Source organism: Euprymna scolopes, chromosome 35 (genome assembly GCF_053919585.1).
Source record: "Euprymna scolopes isolate OS-2025 chromosome 35, ASM5391958v1, whole genome shotgun sequence".
In the NCBI taxonomy this organism is placed as follows: Eukaryota; Metazoa; Mollusca; class Cephalopoda; order Sepiida; family Sepiolidae; genus Euprymna; species Euprymna scolopes.
This window is the reverse complement of record NC_136516.1, coordinates 47,518,009-47,538,928: the sequence shown is the minus strand read 5'-3', so window position 1 is coordinate 47,538,928 and position 20,920 is coordinate 47,518,009. Positions and strand designations below refer to the sequence as shown.

At 32.8% G+C, this 20,920-nt stretch overlaps 1 protein-coding gene and 1 pseudogene across 1 annotated transcript in view; both read right to left on the bottom strand.

Annotated features, from left to right (window-relative positions):
• LOC145259623 (furin-like protease kpc-1) overlaps window positions 1-20,920 on the bottom strand; it is a 473,157-nt gene that overhangs the window by 427,314 nt on the left and 24,923 nt on the right. The window lies entirely within an intron of this gene.
• Window positions 14,575-14,790, bottom strand: LOC145260089 (U2 spliceosomal RNA; annotated as a pseudogene).

The following is a 20,920-nucleotide window of genomic DNA, read 5'->3' as shown; positions in this document are numbered from 1 at the left end:
GACAATCCCCTATTAAGCACACCAAGAATAGAATTTAACACAATATGGGAATCATTATATATATATATATATATATATATATATATATATATATAGAGAGAGAGAGAGAGAGAGAGAGAGAGAGTTCTTATTTTTCTTTCTGTAAATAGTCATATCTTGCTATGATGTGCAGACCGTTTTGATCATAATTGATCTCATCAGGCAAGAAAATTAAAAAGGGTTCAAGACCATTTTCAATTTTAGAGGAGAGAAAATATACTTTGCCACGACTGGGGTGAAGCAAGGTTGGTGTACTTGAAATTCAATTCTTAATTTTTGGATATCTTTCAAACTGGAACAAATAATATATATATATATATATATATATATATATATAAAGGCAAAATATGTGTGTCTGCCAGAAACTTTCGACACATGCAACGAACACTAACAAAATCGGTACCATTAGAAAGATTCATCTCTCGGACGAGATATCCAAAAATTGTCCAAAAACATTAATTCTTCCATGGACCGTTTTTTCCAAGGAGGGGTCAGTTTTTGCGTCGACATTTTCGCAAAGTCACTCACACCTCACGATCACCGGGTGGTGGGGGGGCTAGTAATTTTTTTTTTTTTTTTTTAGCTCGCACAGATACTCACTGCTATTTGATTGCAACATTATGTTAGGGCTGGGTTGTTCAATAGCCTTATTATACCACCTCTCCACACCCGCCAGTATATCATAAATAATAAAATTAAAAAAAAAAAAAAAAAAGGGAAACATTAATTAATATATATATATATATATATATATATATATATATATATGAGTGAGAGAGAGCAATTGTTTGGTGGCCCAGAGGTAAAGGTTTAGCAAATGGAGTTAAAAGGTGACTTCACGGCTGGATTTAAATTTCCCGACCTGATGATTGAATATACATGAAACACTAGTGCCTGTAGCTATAAAAGAATTATTTAATTATATCTAAGAATACTTAAGGATGGATACTGTCTGGAAAGAGGCAGTTAACTAGTGTTTATGCAACGTTTATGACTTCAGCTCATTCGAACTCTGGATTGTCTAATGCCTGTGCCCGAATTGTGCGTTTATAAGTTGTTAATTCCGTTCATTCTTAATTGTTTATTGATTAATTGTTTAATGGCCCGAAGGTAAAGACTAATCAGATGGAGTCAAAGGTGGTTTTGGGCTAGGTTCGAATTTCCGAATTAGCAAGAAAATGTAGTGGCTTTAGGTATAAAAGAATAATTATAATTAACCTCAATATATTAAACTTTAATTTTTCCATTTGTTTAAATAATTACATTTATAAGTTTGTTATCTTTAACAAGTGCATTCTAAGTTTGTTGGTTGGTTTACAGCATATCAGGCTTTTTCAGGTTATTTAATGCCGAATCCAAAGATTTTGAAGAAAAATTTCTTAATAGAATTTTTTTTTTTTCAAGTCTGTTTCTATTTAAACCATAGTTGGGATCCTAACAGGTACTACCACTCCACGTCAGAGTGGACCTGGGAGCAATGGCAATTTAAGGGTTTAAGGTCATATCCAGGACCCAGGTGCATTCGATATCCATACATCTTTCTGATTACTATATAAGTAAGAACCTCAAACTACAATGTTTGATCTAAAACCTGTTAAATGTGAGCACATAGTATTGTTTATTTTACAAAGATCTATCTTTTTTAAACATAGAAACAGATTCGTGCACATCAAATCTGAGAAACAGGCATTTTTTTTTCCACAAAAAAATGTACAAAAATAGTAACCTTATTTGAAAGAAAACTATTACAAAAAAGAACTGCACATTTATAAAGATGACATTTTGTTTACATCGAAATTTTATTAAAACAAGTAAAGTATGCATGGTCCCTTGTGAGTGCACAGTGACTGAGGCATAAAAAAAAACAAAAAAACGACTAAGTTCAGCATTTGCCCCCTCCCCCGTCCCATTTAGCCCCAAAAGTCCCCAGGGAACGTCAAATCCGGGAGAAAATGAACAAACGGTGCAGTTTTAGGCCTTAACATATGTAAATTTGAGTTCTGCACCATGCAAAAAAAGAAATGACTAAATTCATCATTTGCCCCCCCCCCACACACACACAAGCCCCAAAGGTCTTACCATATTTAAATTTGAGTTCAGCACCATGCAAAACTGTTAAATAGACACAGAGAAAATTTTGAACAAATATGGTAAAATAGTCCCAAAAATTGAGTTTTATTAGCCCTAAAAGAGCCCTTGGGGCACACCCAAGAGTTATCGCAAAGTATAGACAAACAAAATTATATACAAATCAGTTACAACTTTTGAGAAAGTTTTATAAAAATCCAAGGCATTAATTTTTTTTTATTTAATAAGCACAAAAGTGTCAATTTTAGCCATTTTAACCTGAAAGGCACCCCTAGGGCGCAAGCATAGTTTTCCCGGAAAATCCCTTCTGCTACTTTTTTTTTTTTTTTTTTAACTTGTATCATGTTTAATGTTTGTGCAAAATTTTTTTAAATTCCAAGGCGTAGTTATTGAGAAAAGTGCGGACAGACGAACGGACAAAGGTGAATTTACAGACCTTCCTTTTGTCGTGGGACCAATAAAAAAAATGTTAGGCGATATTACATGTTGAAAATGGAGGCATTTTCACTGTATTTACCGGCTTAAAACCATACATTTAGTGGTCTGCAAAAATTTCAGTTCATTAAGGGTTCACACAATTTTAAATCATACATTTAGTGGTTATAATTATATATCTACAAAATTTTTTAATATTACATTTAATAATCCACAAAATTTTTAATGTTTAGTAGTCCACAAGATTATTCAAATCATACAAGTCATCCACAATTTTTGGTTGGTTGTTTTTGTTTTATGGCATATCAACCCTTTTCAGGCTATTTAATGCCGAATCCAATGATTTGGAAGAAGAATTTTTAATAGAATATGTTTTCAAGTCGGTTTCTATTTAACCCATAGTTGGGACCCTAACAGGTACTACCACTCCGGGTCAGAGTGGACCTGGGAGCAATGGTAATTAAAGGGTGGCTCCACACTCCCCAAAGCCCGCAAGCTGGGGCCTCACCACTGGATATAGTTTAAGGTCATATCCAGGACATTTTTTTATGTTGCTTTGTTATTACTACTCATTACTACTATAATATATATATATATATATATGATTTTGTTGTTCTATAAATTATATGTTTATCGAAATATATATATATATATATATATATATATATATATAGGTTTGTTGGTTGTTTTTGTTTTACGGCATATCAACTCTTTTCGGGTTATTTAATGCCGAATCCAAAGATTTTTGAAGAAAATATTTTAATAGAATATATTTGTTTTAAAGTTGGTTTCTATTTAACCCATAATTGGGACACTAACAGATGCTACCACTCCGGGTCAGAGTGGACCTGGGAGCAATGGTAATTAAAGGGTGGCTCCACACTCCCCAAAAGCCTGCAAGCTGGGGCCTCACCACTGGATATAGTTTAAAGTCATATCCATTTTTAAAATTTTATGTTAAGTGGTCTATACACTTAGTGGTCCATGAGGTACAAAATGTTTGCCGGTGTTGAGCTAGAGCACCTAAAACTTGTATTAATTCCAATCAAGAAATATGAGCGTCTGAAAAAAAAAAAAAAAAAAAAAAAAAAAAGTTTCTCAGCGAAGCTTTCTTAAATGCTGACACCTGTGAAATCAATTTGTCTTTTACACATCAATTGATTTCCTTTGAATCCACCAGTACAGTTTGAGACTGCCCTCTCCCGTTTTTTTTTTTTTTTTTTTTTTTTTTTTTTTTTAGCAGGGACTCCAAACGCTTAATTAAAAACACAGGCACTCACAGCCGGGGGAAACCTTTTTTCATCAACCAGTTGATCTCTTTGAAAGTATACATTTTTTTTTTACCCCCGGGAAATGAGAACGAAGAAAAAGATTTCTGCCTTCTGAAAATTGTCAATTGAAAATATCTTTTCTATGGGCAAATTACATTTTCCTCATCTGTGTGACACACACACACACACTAGCAGAGAGATCCGACGTTGCCCGGGACTGAATGATGAGCAACGAATGTTTCACACTCCTTTTTTATTTGTCATCAAAATCGGTGAAATCGCCCATTTTTTCAATAAAATTGATTGCCTACTTCAGTTGGGGACCCATTGTGGTGCACCAGAAGGAAACTTCACATGCCTCTCCATACTGACTTAGTCTACATTGCACTGTAGAGAACCTATTGCTTATTTTATAAAATAACTTTTATATATAATGGCTTGCATTAAAGTTTTAAATTTAAAATGCAAAATTCAAATATGCTTCAATTGTGTTCTAAACAAACATTCATTTCGAACTCACTGTTATATCAAAGAACCTACTGTTGATTTTATATGGCCCTTTCAGCTTGTGTGGTAATAAAACTTCTCAAACGTACTTGTGATGTTACGCTGTGTAAGGTGTTAACTTTGGTTAGAATTGCCTGTTCCTTCTTTCATCAGATTTCGATTATCAATGCTTACCGAAGACATTCTTATACAAAACCTATCCAAGAACACTGCCAGGCACATAAAGTATCTGTGAAATTTCATAATGATTGGCCCAGCCATTTTCGAGTCCATAGGGAACGCACTCAGAGACAAAGTTCCTTATATATCAGGGCTCTACATTGCTAGTGAAAGTTGCATGTGCGAGTGATTTTTCATATTGGCTACTAAAAATAATGAAACGCTTATCTTTTGGCGATTGTATTTCTTTCACTGACACTCTTGCAAAGCTCACTACCGAGTGAAAAATATCTTTTCAACTTTTTTTTTATTAAATGAACAAAGTTAACTTATTTAAACAATAAAAGTTTAATTAGAACAATATACTTTTTTTAACAAAGCTATTTAAAAAAACGTGTGAAGAAATTAGAATGTTTTATACTTTCTAGTATCAACATAAAATTTGTTGTATATTTAGAATTACACTTAAAAAAAAAAATCTTTATGATGTACATACTAGTCAAAGAACTAAGAGGTCATATTCTAAAAATCATATAGGTTTGTTTTTTTGTTTTTTTACATAGGCGTCACCACTTATCAAGGCCGATCGGCCACTCAAGGATAAGGGTTAAAGAGTGTAGAGTAGTCAAAGGGACAATATAGTAATCAATAGTAATGGAAGTTCGGTAAATTTGTTAACTTAAGTGGAACGGCTCATCAGAAACTTGTTCACGTTGGACTTGAAGACAACCATATTATAAACAGCTGGAAAGCAGGAAACAGGAAGACAATTTCACAGGCGTGCAGTTCTAAGAAAGAAGCTTTGATCATGGAATCTATGTTTAGGCTTGGCTAGTAACTTTTCTATTTGGCTAGTAAACGAAAATATTTAGTTGTCAAAGGTCAACTAAAGATAAGTTTGTCCGTAGAGCCACGCGCACATATATATGTGTGTGTGTGTGTGTGTATATTTGATAGTACAAAGATACATAGGTTTCATGTTTGTATCAAATTATTTTTAAACTGATGCATTTATTTAAGCTCAACAACAAAAAGTGGATTTGCACTTTCAGAGCATATCGTTAGTAAACATTCCAAAACCACACATCTATTTATATAATATTTATAAAATAATGAATGAATTAAATATTTGTGATTTTGAAAGGTTTACTAAAACACCACTTACACACACAACTACGTCATTATAACGAACAAAAAATAAAATAAAATTGACTTTCACCTAATTTCAGTGCTTTGGGAAAATATATTTTATAGAATTGCTCTAAATTGGCTTTTACATATGTATTTTGGGCAGTAAAAACATTTCTTTTAACTTGCAAGAAGAAAAAAGACCAGTTTGAAGATAGACAGGTTTCCATAAACTCATCCATAATTTTTAACTGCCACTCCTCCCAAAAGTTATTTCAAATTAACATACAAATCCATTAATGCCCTCCACTTTATAATAAAGAGCAATGAGTGTTTTGTGAATATATATATATATATATATATATATATATTATATACACACGTTCCGTCATACAAAAGTTTGTCCGATGTAACAAATCTATTTCCATAATTAGACTTTTCGTTTCTATAACGATTTATATTTTCTTTATTATTTTTTGTGCATGTGAACTTTCCAGCTCAAGACGTTTTCTTGATCTTTTCTATCTTCCGTTAATGTTTTTGAGGTTTAAATGTCCGACTTCATTAATTTGGATATCTAGCCTATCATTACGAAAATTAAAAATTTAGTCATCACTGTAGTTTTTTTCTTTACAGCATAAGGAATGATTCATCTATGTTTTTTTTTTACAACTCACGATAGTTCAGTCCTATCCTATTAAAAAAGAAAATTAAAAAAAAAAAAAAAAAACAATAGAAAATTCTAGAAAACGGAACTTTTAAACCTGAAGCAAGGAGAAAGAAGCTAATGTTGCCAATGGTACTAAATTAAACAGAGCTGAGAATGAAATGGTTAAGAAATATTAATGTCTTATATACAATATGAAAAGAAATTGGAATCTTTAGGAAGATCATCATTCCAGTGATTATAGGAGCAACCGGACTATTGTTAGGTACTAGTGCACTTATTGATCCATACTGTTAGAAAGCCATTCTTAACATGGGGAGGGGGGGTGTTTTGTACCTATTCTGTACAAATATATAAAAACAGATATAAGACTTTAATTAAACTTGAAATTACTATTTAAAAAAATAGTGTGGATCAATAAGTGCACAAGCACCCCTTTTTTATTAAGCCAGGGTCATAAAAAGACGTTAGTAATAGACAAAGGTTACCTAGCTAATTAGGGAATATCACGATAGTTAGACAATACAGAACTCCGAAAATGTGATAATGATACATGTTTATTTACAGTTCGAGGCAGCACGTTCAGGATAGCAGAACACAATGCAAAAGGTGATCGCCGGTTCATCTCCGAGCAAACACCCGTGTAATTAAGCAATTGATCTTATGTGAATGTATATCGTCGCAAGTTTGGTCTGTTCAGCCGCAGTTTCCATTAAAAAGAATTTCAAAAACTATCCGACAAGGATACCCGGTGAACAAAGTGCAAGAGATATAAACAATTTCACTAGAAGGGACAGTTAAAATTTTAAAAGAGGTCTCGGTTGGAATGTATAAGGTAGAGAGTGAATGTAGGTACCCGGTAGGATGCCCTATCCCCAGTTAGAACAAAATAAGCAAATTGAGAAAAAAAAAATCCTCCATTAAATAAAAATAAACGGTAGGTATTTTTTTCTTACAAAATAAAAAAAAAAATAACTTTCGAATGCGGAACTCCACTGCTGTACCAAAGAACCTTCAGACGTGTAAAAAATAAAATAAAAATTTAAAAATCGGAAATATGTAAGTTAAGCAAAGTACATTTTCACCATCTTAATCAATGGAAAGGAATAAAAAAAAAATCGACCTTACAGAAACTTACATTTTTTTCCGTTTCTTCAGACTAAAAGAAACAGCAAGGAACACAAATCGCAAAGTGCACTTTTACGGTATTTATTTGATATGTTTTTTGGTACTTGTACAGTTTAATCAAGACATTAAAAAAAATGAAAATATAAAAAAAAGGGTTATATTGTACGTATCCGTTTTGAACTGAAGATCTCTGAAAAAAAAAAAAAAATTCACTTAATTTGATAGAGTTTTTTTTTGTTTTTTTTTTTGTTTTTTTTGTTTTTTTTGTTTTGTTTTTTTTTTTTTACAGCGGAAAAACGTTTTTATGACAGCGCATTAAAGGCAGATCTTGGAATTTTTTAAAATTATTGTTTGGAGTTTAGAACACGCCACGGGGAGATAACTCCAGTTAAAGTGGCGACACTACCTCCATCTTTAATACTAGCTTTTCTTCCTAAAAATCGAACCTTTTGCTCGGTATTATAACAAATTGTTTTTTTGCTGTAAAAAAAAAAAAAAAAAAAAAAAAACTACTTGATGAAATTAAGTGAAATTTTTTTTTTTTTTTTTTTTTCGGAGAACTTCATTCCATAACGGATACGTACAATTTAAACTTTTCGATATTTTCATTTTTTATGTCTTGATTAAACTGTACAAGTGCCGTTTTTTTTTAACAGTCTTTAACGGTGGTAAAATCGATTACATAATTTAAATTTCTAAATATTTATTTTTCTTCCATTAATGGACAAAACCATTTTTTTGTTGTTTTTGCAATTAAAATATGGAGGTTTTGTTTTTTGTTCTTTTTTTCTTTTTAATCCATAATTTGACTGAATGAATTAATTTTAAAAAAATAAAAACAAACACAAACAGCATCTTTATGCTCAACATGTCGAATTAAAAATGCTGCCATTATGGTATCACTATTTTTTTAAATCCAAAAAGAGCCGGTTCTAGTGGAAAATAAAACCATCTTATGAAAGCTACGTGTTCTATCTGTGTCCGAAAATAAGTCAGAAACTACACAAGATGCACTTATAAATCTTCAGTATGCTGATTTAATATTCCTTTTGAATCAACCGGGACAAAATTAATCCATTTTGGGAGAGTGGCGTTAAAAACTTGAATAATTTCACAGAATCCTCCTCATTGTCAAACTAGTGGTTATGTTCGTTTTTATTATTATACTAGCTCCATGGCTAGTGATAAAAAAATCCCTTAACAGTTCAAAATACCTAGATAAAACCAACTTTGGAGAATAAAAATACAAATATTTTCCCTTGAAACTAGTTCAAATAATCAGTCAACTTTTTTTTATTATTAGACTGGCGTAGTTGTGGGCATGTGGGAGAACGCAAGACTCAGCGACACTCACAAAGTTTAAAAAGATGTTAGACACTTGTTAAAACATCTGTTATCCATGCTCCGGGTAACGCTAGATAGCCCTGCCGATACACACACACAGTTGTGTCATTCACAAAACAGGGGTGGGACAGATCGGTTCTTCTATAGGACAGGGCCAATACCTTAATTTGGCTTAAGAACACAAATGAACCATAATACTTTGCTTTTTTTTGCCTTTAAACTTTTAAGGTCAGAAATCACTATGTAATCGACAATTTAATGCTCCCCCTTCCGCTCCAACCACATTCGAATTTTAAGTATGGTCACCGAGCAAACAGTGCTAGCCATTTTTAACGTATCAAAATGGCCGGCATAGGTTTTTAACTTTACCCCGAAGTAATGTATAAAACTTGAGTAACGTTTAAAAATTAGATTCATTAGAAAATATGTGAGAGTAGGAAACAGAAACGTTACATTTTTGCACCTTCTCGTATCAGGTTGGCGCAAAAATGTTTTTTGACGTTTGGCATATATAAAACGACATTTTTGCCCCAACCTAATATTTTAAAAATCAATATTTCTGGAAGTCTATCATCTTTACTGATATTTGGCATTTAAAACCCACTAACTGTTCCAAGGTAAATAACAGTTTAAACTTGCAAAATAGTTTTTAGCACTGGTGCACTACGAGGACGGAATCATTTTTTTTGTTTTCAGTTGGGACATGGGGAGAACGCATAGCAGGGGCAGTTAAGAATTCCTAAGGATTTCTCCGAAAATGTTTTAAAATTTAAAAATAATGTCTATTTCGTTAAACAAAAAAAAAAAAAAAAAGAAAAGGTAACTATTTTGTTATAAGTTTATATTTATTTATTTAAAAACAAAAAATAAATAAAAAAAACGCATTTTTTTTTTTTCGATTCGGTCATAAAAGTGCATTTCCGTCCCTGCTATGCACTCTCCCCATGTCCAAACTGAAAACCAAAAAAGTGATTCCGTCCTAGTAGTGCACTAGTGCCTACATTTTTTTTTTTTTTTCGTTTTTTGGTTGTCAGTTTCTTGGGTGCATAGTAGTGAAAGTCATTGTTGTTCTAAACAAATTAACAAATTGGAAATTATTCTAGTGTAATTGGAAGGGAAGGTATTATTTGTACTTATTAGAAGTTGCAGGCTATTATCAGATTATTAACTTATGATAGTCGATAGTGTTCCTGGGAGTCTGAGTGACAAGTCTCCCAAGATTTCCAGTATTTACTCTTTCGATAACCTTTGCAAACGACAAACGACTGAGTCATTGCAACAGACGTTTATCATTCACTAACAGTCCAGCCCGGCTTTGCTCGGGCCCTATGTACTGTTTTTTTTTTTTTTTTTTTTTTTTTTTACAAAGGCATCACCACATTATCAAGGCCCAGAGGCCACTCAAGGATAAGGGTTAAAGAGTGTACAGTAGAAATTGGTCAATATAGTAATCATTAGTAATGAAAATTTGGTAAATTTAATAACTTATATGGAACGGCTCATCAAGAACTTATTTACTTTAGACTTGAACACAACCATATTGTAGTCAGCCGGAAAGCAGGAAAACGGAAGACAATTCCACAGGCGTGCAGTTCTAAGAAAGAAGCTTTGTTCATGGAATCTACGTTTAGGTTTAGCCACAGATAAAGAGTGGGGGAAATTATTGATAGTGTTTACAGCTAGACGAGTGTTTCTTGTGAAAGTTTGGCGAGGGGGGACCAAAGATTGAAGCTCAGTTGAACACTTTCCATGAAAATAACGATACATCAGAGACAAACTCGCAACATCTCTTCTGTGAGATAGAGGTTGCAAGGAGGAGAAAAGGACATCTCCTACGAGGCTACGAAGTCTATTTTGAACTCTATCAAGGCAGGACAAGTCCTTTCTAGCAGCTCCTGCCCAGATGTGGCAACAGTATTCCATCCTTGGACGTACCTGGCTCTTATATAGGTAGAGAATAGCATCAGCAGTGAGATATCTACTGGATCGATAGAAAGATCCCACCATTTTTCCAGCGGCCTTGGCAACAGATTTGATATACGTGTTCCATTTAAGATCAGGAGTAATGGTCAAGCCCAGAAGCTTGTCAAAACTTGAGGCCTCCTGAAGACGAGAGCCATTCATTTCAATTGATGACAAATGTGGATTAGAATGTTGATGATGTAAAGAGAGAAGCTTGGTTTTAGATGCATTAAAAGTAACCAGCCACTCCTTTCCCCATTGTACTACGTGCTCAAGATCAGAGGAGAGAGAATTGAAGAGAACTTGCTCGTTTACTGTCTTAGATGTGGTACCATAAATGGTAGTGTCGTCAGCATAAATGTCTACAAATGATGTAAGGATATGATTTGGAAGATCATTAATGTAGATCAGGAAAAGAGTTGGGCCCAGGATGGATCCCTGAGGGACACCGGCATTAATACTGTGAGCTTCTGATTTTTGCCCCTCAACTACTACTCTTATGAACCTATCAGAAAGAAATGATTTAATAATTGAGAAGACTTTTCCAGCTATACCATAGCTAGCGATCTTATGAAGTAAACCTTTATGCCATACCCTATCAAAGGCTTTAGATATGTCAAGAGCAATTGCTCTAGAAAGATTGCCACCGTCGAGAGATTTGCTAATCCTATGCGATATAACTGTTTATAACAGTGTGCATATGTACGTCAATGCCTTTCAATATAATAGACTTTTTTAACTACTATAGAGAAAAGGTAGACTGCAGAGGTAAAAAATTTTAAACTTTGACCCCACTTTTGACCCTTTAACATTTGTTTTGGGCTCAAATCAAATTAAAATGTTTGACCCATGTCCAAGTAACCTACATCTAAAATTTCAAGTGTTTAGACCCAAAATTGGCTTAATAGTTTGCTAGAGCAAATGTAAAATCTTTAACTTTGATCCCATAGCAGCCAAATTTTTGGCCAAAAACTGATTAAAAAGCTTGCCCTATGTCTGAATACATTTTATGTAAAATTTCAAATGTTTAGGCCAAAAGTAATTTGGTAGAGACTGCAGAGGTCAATTTTTTTTAACTTTGACCCCTTAACATTTGTTTTGGGATCAAATAAAATTATAAAGTTCAATCCATGTCCAAAGAGCCTATATCTAAAATTTCAAGTGTTTAGACACAAAATTTCCGGAGGAGTTTGGTAGAGTTCTCAAAAGATCAAATCGTTGAACCCCTTGACAGTCAAATTTCTAGCCGAAAACAAATTAAAAAGATTTTCCCAAATCTCACTACCCCTTATGTCAAATCTCGAGTCTGTAGACCGAAAATTGATAGTTATTGTGTAGGGAAATGTACACAGACAGACACACACATTTTCACTTTTATAGATATATAGATTACTCGCTGGCAACCACCATTGGTTTTCGCTGGCAATTAACCTCAGCAAGGTCCCAGCACTTTTCGCACTCATCCAGGTTTGGACAGTGTTTTCCCTATTTTGTCCTTCCACCCTTCACGATTATTTTATTATTCACGATTATTCCAAAGTATGCAGTCGAAATTACCTGAATATTACTGAATTATTTTAAAACTTTAATCGTGTTAGCAGATGAAAAATTGCGTCCATCTTGTTTTTATAAAATAAATCGAAACGTAAAACTACTTCCTTTTGGGCTGTCTTACATAAGCAAATACGATCGTTTTCTTGAAATTCTATTTTCTTAAATAAATAATTTTCTGCCTCATCGATTTTCGTAATTTATGGATATAATCAATTACGAGGAATATGTAGATACTATTGTTTTCATATGAAATTCAGTATTACGATTTCCGAAATTTTATTCTGATAGTGTAGAAGCACCTAGAAACTTTATTCCGCATACTTCTTTAACATCTACCCCACCTTACAGAGAGAGAGAGAGATGGAAGACACAATTAGATCAGAGTGTATATTAAGATATAGCGTTTTTGCTTTTTTCCTTCAATTAAAAATTCGCTAAAATTCTATAAATCGACGAATTTTAATTAAATTTGCAATATTCATTAATATAATGAACCCATTATTTTTTTTATATTAGTGAGAATGTATTCTGTGTAAACAAAAAAAAAAAATACCTTTACTAAAGTATATAGTTATATGTACAATAAATAAATTTAAAAACAAAAAAAAAAGGCATGAATTTTGCTTTTTTATGAAAATAAAGTACCGTAGATGTTAATTAAACTTTTTTTTTTTTTAATACTAGCATTTCAGCCCGGCCTTACCAGGGTGTCTGGAGGTGTATGTTGAGCAAAAAATAAAAAAGTGGTTAGTTTTTGTTTTTTTTTAACTTTGACCCCTATTATGACCCCTTAAATTTTATTGTCTTGGGCTCAAATCAAGTTATTAAGTTAGATCCATGTCCAAGGAACCTTTATCTAAAATTTCAACTGTTTAGACCCAAAATTGGCGGACGAGTTTGGTAGAGTTCTCAAAGGTCAAATCGTTGAATTTTTACCCCTTAACAGCCAAATTTCTGGCCGAAAACGGATTACAAAGATTTTCCCAAATCTCAGTACCCTGTATATCAAATTTCGAGTCTGTAGACTTAAAATTGACAGTGTTATTGGGTAGGGAAATGTACACAGACACGTTTACTTTTATAGATATACTAGTAATGGGTGCCCGGCGTTGCCCGGGTGTTTGGAAGTGTATGCTCAGCAAAAAAAAAAAAAAAAAAAAAAAAAAAAAAGACCCCTTAATATTTGTTGTTTTGGGCTCAAATCAAGTTATTAAGTTAGATCCATGTCCAAGGAACCAATATCTAAAATGTCAAGTGTTTAGACCCAAAATTGTCGGAGGAGTTTGGTAGAGTTCTTAAAGGTTAAATCGTTGAACTTTGACCCCTTAACAGCCAAATTTCTGGCCGAACCCCGATCACATCGATTTTCCCAAATCTCAGTACCCTGTATATCAAATTTCGAGTCTGTAGACTAAAAATTGACAGAGTTATTGCGTAGGGAAATGTATACAGACACGTTCACTTTCATAGATATATAGATTTCAGGAACATCACACACACAAAAAAAAAAAAAAAAAAAAAAAACGCCAGTGTTAAATGGAATCAATATAACTCGAAAAATAATTTCGAGAACTAACGATATTCTCATTGAATTAATCATTGTTTATTCAATATTTTCAAATAAATAATTGCAAAACATGTGATTTTAATAAGTTTGGGGGCAAATTTTAAATCCTTGTGCGTATGAACGTGTAAACATCAGCAAGAATCTCTATAATTTTGTAAAAAAAATAATTAAAAAAAAAACAAATGGTGCAATTTCTACTAACGAATTACGAGTGGACAGAACGGTAAGAAAAAGGTTTAACTTTCATTATTAATTTCCTTTCGAATTTGAATTCTATTTAAGTAATGAAGATTTTGTTTTAACTTATTTTTATATAAATAACAATTTAAAAATAAACAGGAAATGTAATTTCTAAAAATGACTTTTTGGACAACATTTTACAAATGTTTTATTTAAAAGAAAAGCATTGGTAAACAAACGTCAATAATTTTAGAGTATTATTGAATAAAAAAAACTTGTATAAAGTTAAATATGAAACTCTTTAGAGAAAAATAACGAAATTCTTGCGTACATTCAAAAATATTCTAATTAAATAAGCGTTTCCTATTTTATTACAACAAAATTAAGTTCATTAGACCAAATCATTACGACGAGTCGGAAAAATCGAAACTTTTTGGGGTATCGGAATCTGGAAAACTTTTGCATATTTTCCAATGCCAAAAACGATTCCTTTAATTATCCTTTTTTTTTTATTTGATTTATTTATTCTTTTTTTTTTTTTTTTTTTAACATCTTTTACTATTGGTAGTACCTACTTACAATGCCTCCCCACAGGACAGAGACACCAGGGTCGTTTTTTAACGTGGAGAAAAGGTACAAAAATAAAAATTGTCTCAGTCGTGAAGGATTTCTCCTCCACTGAAAGAGAACGAGAACTGGAAGTGCCGTATGTGAAGACCAGATACTACACTTTGATCTTGGCCAAAAGGCCAAGAGCCGACTGGTAGTAATAATAAAATAAATATTTATATATTTTAAACTACCAGTCCAGTCTATAGACCACGGCCACAAGTGTATTTTTACGTTTGAAAAAGTATGCGCACCTTTAATATGCGTTTTTACTAGGTACGTGCAAAATGAATGCTGATGCTCAAAATGTATAAACCTTTTGACCCCTTCCTTTACTTAAATTCACCAAAAATCAGAGAATTAACCAATTTTAATGAAATTTTCAGTATTTATCAAATAATGACCGCGGAATATATTGAAACAGTTATTTTTATTTAAATCTTAGTGGAAATGAATTATTTTGTTTAAAACAAAAAATACATTTCCTAAAGTTATAGTTTTCTGTAGTATAAAAAAAAAAAAAAAAAAAAAAAAAAAAAATTTTTTTTTTTTTTTTTGAAAATAAAGCATCGTAAATCATAATTATAAAAAAAAAAAGAAACTTATTTAATTTTTACAGAAACATTACGAAAAATAGCCCCTAAAGTCCGTATTAATGAATTCGATATAACTAAGAAAAATTAATTATTCGAACTACCGATATTATCATTGAATTAAGCATTGTTTAATATTTTCACACAAAAACATAATGCCAAAAAATATTTCTACTTTTTTAAATTACAGATTTCGCATAATCTTTATATGTAAGATTTTAATATTTTCCTTGCTTGCATGAATGTGAAACTTTCGGCATAACAATTTTTATATAATCTCGGACAATAATTAAAAAAAATTAATTTAAAAACTGGAACATGGAAAAATAATTAAAAAAAATAATTAAATTAAAAAATGGTAAAAATTATACAAACGTTTAGGATAGGAATGTACGGAAGCACGTCTGGGGAAAAAGAAATCTAGCACCCGCTACATCTTTAATTACATGACGTCATTCTCAAACAGCCTTTCGACTGGCTGAAATTTTGGCTTTCCGCATAATCCGTGTTTACAAAATTTCCGTTTGTTGCGATTTTGCGAAGGGCAAAATCCTTCGCTTTTGGAGGCTAATTAAGCTATTTTTTGTACAAACAATTTTTTGTTATTATTTAATTCAATATCTTAGGACTTTAATAATTATCTTCGAAAGACCCAGAAAACTAATATTCATCTTTTAAAGTATTTTTACAATGAATTTATTTAACTTCAAAATTTAGCTACGCTTTGAAAACCTCACTGGGATTTGTGTTTACAAATTGTATTCCCACCCCCTAACTAAACTACTTCGGGGGATAATTACTCAATTTTTAGATTAAAAAAAGTATGCATGTTTTCTTTAATTCGTTATATCAAGATTTTAATTTACTAGTTATCATTGAAATAGTTTCAGAAAACCGATAATTCAAGAGATTTTTAGTTGATTTATTCAGATTTGGGTATTTTTTTAGATTAGGTCCACCTCCACAATTTTCTTTTAAATGAAGACTTAAGTTTTCTACTATGCTGAATACGGAAATCGCATTGTAATTTTGCAGAAATAAGTAGTTATCGAGATTAAAAAGTTGTATTACGTATTGTAATCTTTGGCAGCCATCTTTGTTACGCGCGTGCGCCATAAACAAATCTACGCGCGTAACAAAGATGGCTGCCAAAGAATACAATGCATAATACAACTTTTTATATCTCGATAACTTGTTTCTGCAAAATTTCAAGGCGATTTTCGTGTTCAGCATAGTAGAAAACCTTTCAGAGTCGTCATTTAAAAGAAAATTGTGGAGGTGGACCTAATCTGAAAATTTACCCAGATTTGAAATTCGAAAAAAAAAAAATTTTTTTTTTTTTTTTTTGGGGGGGGGTCCAACATTTCACTTTTTCTTTTTTTAACAGGTATACATTTTGGCGGACGTTTAGGAAATTGACCTCCTATGTCTAAATTCTACAATTTACACTTTTTTTCAAGTTAATCTCATCGATTGCAAACAACTTACAGAATAAAAAAAATTGATTTTTATGAGATTGGCAGGGATCAGTTCTCAATTATAACGTTCTACTAAATTGAACACGTATTTTGTGACCATCGCCGATAAAAATATTGGACTCACGTGACCGTTTATTATTCCCATTTAAAAACAAAGGTTAGGGTAAATTTTTACTTTCTTTTTAATTAAAAAAGAATGACGATTTTTACAGTTTTTTTGAGTTTGCTGTAAATGAATATCACATTAATGTCATGTTAGCGTTGGAAAAAAAATCCTAAACTATTCAATTCAAACGATTGAATACAAAGTTTAATTGTATATAAAAAAAAAAATATGTTTTTTTGGATTATGAGTAAAAATAATTGATAATTCAACGAATCTAACTTTTAGCATTTGATACAAATATTTGTTTAGTTTAAATGAACTTGATTTAAATACGTTTTCCGCCATCATGTGATTCTCTGTACATGGCTTCAACGTGGAGTCCATTTCAGGTCAACTAGTGATCCCGAGACGTACATTACTCTTCTTTTGATTCGGAATCAGTACGTCTCTATGTTTGTACAGACACCAGTCACTGGGTCCACAAAATTTCGTGAGTAGTTTACGGTCCCATGCTGATAGCCCAAATGTGCGAGCCTTCTCTAACTACTCCACTCATCCGTATTGCGGTACCCGGGACTACGCATTCCATAATGGCCGTTTCTAGGGTTCTGGCTCATCGGTCGGGTATTCATTGAAAATACCCGACTTTCTCGATTTGGTCAGAAAACCCTATAACCCACTGCTGTGTAACTAATCTTTGAATTGTCAGATATTTTTACTCCTAAAAACAAAGTGTTTGTTAAAGTGATTTCAACGCCTTTAAACTGTTCTTTCTAAAGCAATCTCACTAGAATTAAAAATTTAAAATGTACAAAGCAAAGTGAAGTATTCTGCCACCTCCGGAAAAAAATAGCATTTTCGATTACATTATAATGCGAAAAAATATCTTCCCCCCACCCCCACCACCATCCTTTATTTATGTGAAAAAGAAAATTGATTTTGGTTTAACTATGAGTCTAGAGAATTTCAAAATGAAACTAATTTTTGACTAAGACGTGAAATTCGACTTTCATTATACTCATTTCGGACAGTCAAACGTAACTACGATTATATATATTACAACTTAAAGTACTAGACATGTTACTAGTACCACAGTAATTTACAAGTATTAAGTCGTAGCATCGTCTCTAAGTTAGAAAAGGAGAAGACGATGGATTAATAATGGTCTAGTCGTAGAAGCGCCTCTTGGTTTTCCTGTTTGACAAACTTATTAGCAATAACACCATGGCACTAATAGAGTAGACATAGAATGCCAATTCATACGATCGATCGGAGAAAAACTGGCGTGCCTAGCAGCAGAGTGCGAGATATATCCGGGCTAATGCATCATTGCCATTGGCAAAAGTATGAACCTATATATCCTCTCTCCAGCTACGGATTAAATAATAGGGTAGCCTGGATTCGAAAACTTCAGTCGTGCAACAAGTCTAGTGAACTCTGAAATGAAACCAGTATCTCTGCTTATGTCGGCACAATTTCAGTCGTTTCGGACTTCACGTTGCTATTAGTCGAGCAATGCCGATTCAGAAGAGGTGCTGCAGATGATTGCACAACCTTTGCTTCCAAGGAAGATCGAACAATCTAGGAGGGAGAGCACCAACCAAACCTCCACTGGAAGAGTGTTGAAACCACTAGAATCTGGGGTAGGCTTACTGACACTCAAATTCCAAAGTAGACCAACGACCGTTACCAGGAAAAAAAAAAGTTAGACGACTGTTGCGATAATGCAAGATGATTTGTAATAGTTATTGAAAGAGACGGAGATTGCTGGAGACTTGTCACTCGAACTACAGTACACATTCATCGTTATTGTCAATGAGAAATCATTGACAATGACGTGATAAAACCCCTGGTTAGTAAATAAGAAATATGTATGTTGAGTGGCTACACAGATGGAATCCGGGTAGCCCCCCCACCCCCATGACGCTGACTTAAACAAAGCCAAAAGGGAAAAGATAACGAAATACCAAGGTTTTATGTACAACATGAAAAGAAACTGGAAACTTGGGAAGATTTCCATCATTCCAGTAATTATAAGAGCAACCGGGCTCTTTAAAAGGATTTAAAAATTTACCTGGCAAATATACCCGGTGAATCAAGTGCAAAAGAGATTCAAACAATTGAACTTGAAGGGACGTCTAGAACCTTAAAAAGATCCCTCGGATGAAATGTATGAGATACCGAGTGAAAGTTTGGGAGGATGCCTCATCCCCCAGCTAAAAAAAAAATGTCCAAAAGGTTTAGAGTTCAAAAACGCAATTTCTATTTTATGAAGTTACTCAATGTTATCTATTACGAAACCAATGCACGATAACAACGAATATATATATATATATATATATATATATATATATATATATATATATATATATATATATATATATATATATATATATATATATATATTAGTATGAAGATATGTTTTATTGCCGAAGGAAAACATCGGCCTGAATTAATAAATTGGCTAAAAACATTTCCTTCACCCACAACTGGGTAATTTTCTACAGGGAGGAGTCACTTTTTTAGCCGATATTTTCGAAAGTCAACCCCTCTTTTCGATTGACAAGCCTTAATTTAAACATTCGTTACTTCCGGTTTGATAATGGGCGCAACAACAAAGACGTCACCCTTTTTTTTACACGTTCTTTTCCTCCTTCACAGTATGGGTTCGAGCCTGCTTGCTACCACTTTTTTTTTTTTTTTTTTGCTCAACACACGCCTCCACCTCCACAACGCCGGGCACTAAGGCTAGTATATTACTAAACCAATGCACGATGATTATATATATATATATATATATATATATATATATATATATATATATATATAGATAATGAACGTGTCTGCGTGTGTACATTTCCCTACGCAATAACTTTCAATTTTTAGTCTACAGACTCGAAATTTGATATACAGAGTACTGAGATTTGGGAAAATCTATGTGATCGGTTTTCGGCCAGAAATTTGCCTGTTGAGGGGGGGGGGTCAAAGTTCAACGATTTGAGCTTTGAGAACTCAATCAAACTCTTCCGCTAATTTTGTGTTGAAACACTTAAAATTTTAGATATAGGTTCCTTGGACATGGATCTAACTTAACTTGATTTGAGCCCAAAACAATAAATGTTAAGGTGTCATAATAGGGGTCAAAGTTTAAAAAATTGATCGTTTTTGTTTGTTTGTTTTTTTTTTTGCTCAGCATACACCTCCAAACACCCGGGTACCCATGCTAATATATATATATATATATATATATATATATATATATATATAGTATGAAGATATATTTGTTTTATTGCCGAAGGAAAACATCGGTCGAAATGGTGATTTCCATGTTTAAGTTAATTGCCATGAATATATTTTCATACGACTACTTACGCATGGCGCACTTCATATAAATACTTATAACATGTGCACGCAATATTTTAGTTTAAATTTATGTGTATATGCATGAAATAGTTATATACAATGAACGTTCCAAAAGTAATGCCTCCTATTTTTCTTTTATTCCGTCCGAATGGATCAGGAGATTGAGATTTGTATTATTATGATGACTTCACTTATGCATTCAGGACCTGAAAGTTTCGTCTCTGTTGCAGATATTGACAGTGCAAGACTTAGAAAGCAAACCCTGTCATAGACATGCATCAGAAGCAGAGATGCATCATTGAAACTGAATTCCTCCATGCAGAAAAAATTGAACCAATTAACATATGACTGGTGTCTGTTGAATGTCTCCAAAACTGATGCAATTTATGTCAGCACAGTTAGGAAATGGGTTCGTTGATTTCAGAAAAGTGACAGAGGTGCGAATGACGAAGCCAACTCCGAACTAACACAGGATCAGAAAGATAATTTCTCGGCTACATAATTTGAAAAATAGCGAAAATCGTCAATTATCTTGTGTAGAAATTCCGTCTTTTTTTGAAGATGGGGGTCAGATAAAAACCTTGTTTTCGACACGCTTTACAAACTGAACATGCACGAACCGTCCTAACATTTTTCGTCTTAAATAGCTAAATTTGCTGCGTTAAATCATCTGTCCTCCTGGGCCCATCGATAACGCGTTTGCTTACTAAGTTATACGAGTTACTGCCCGGCACTTTTTTTT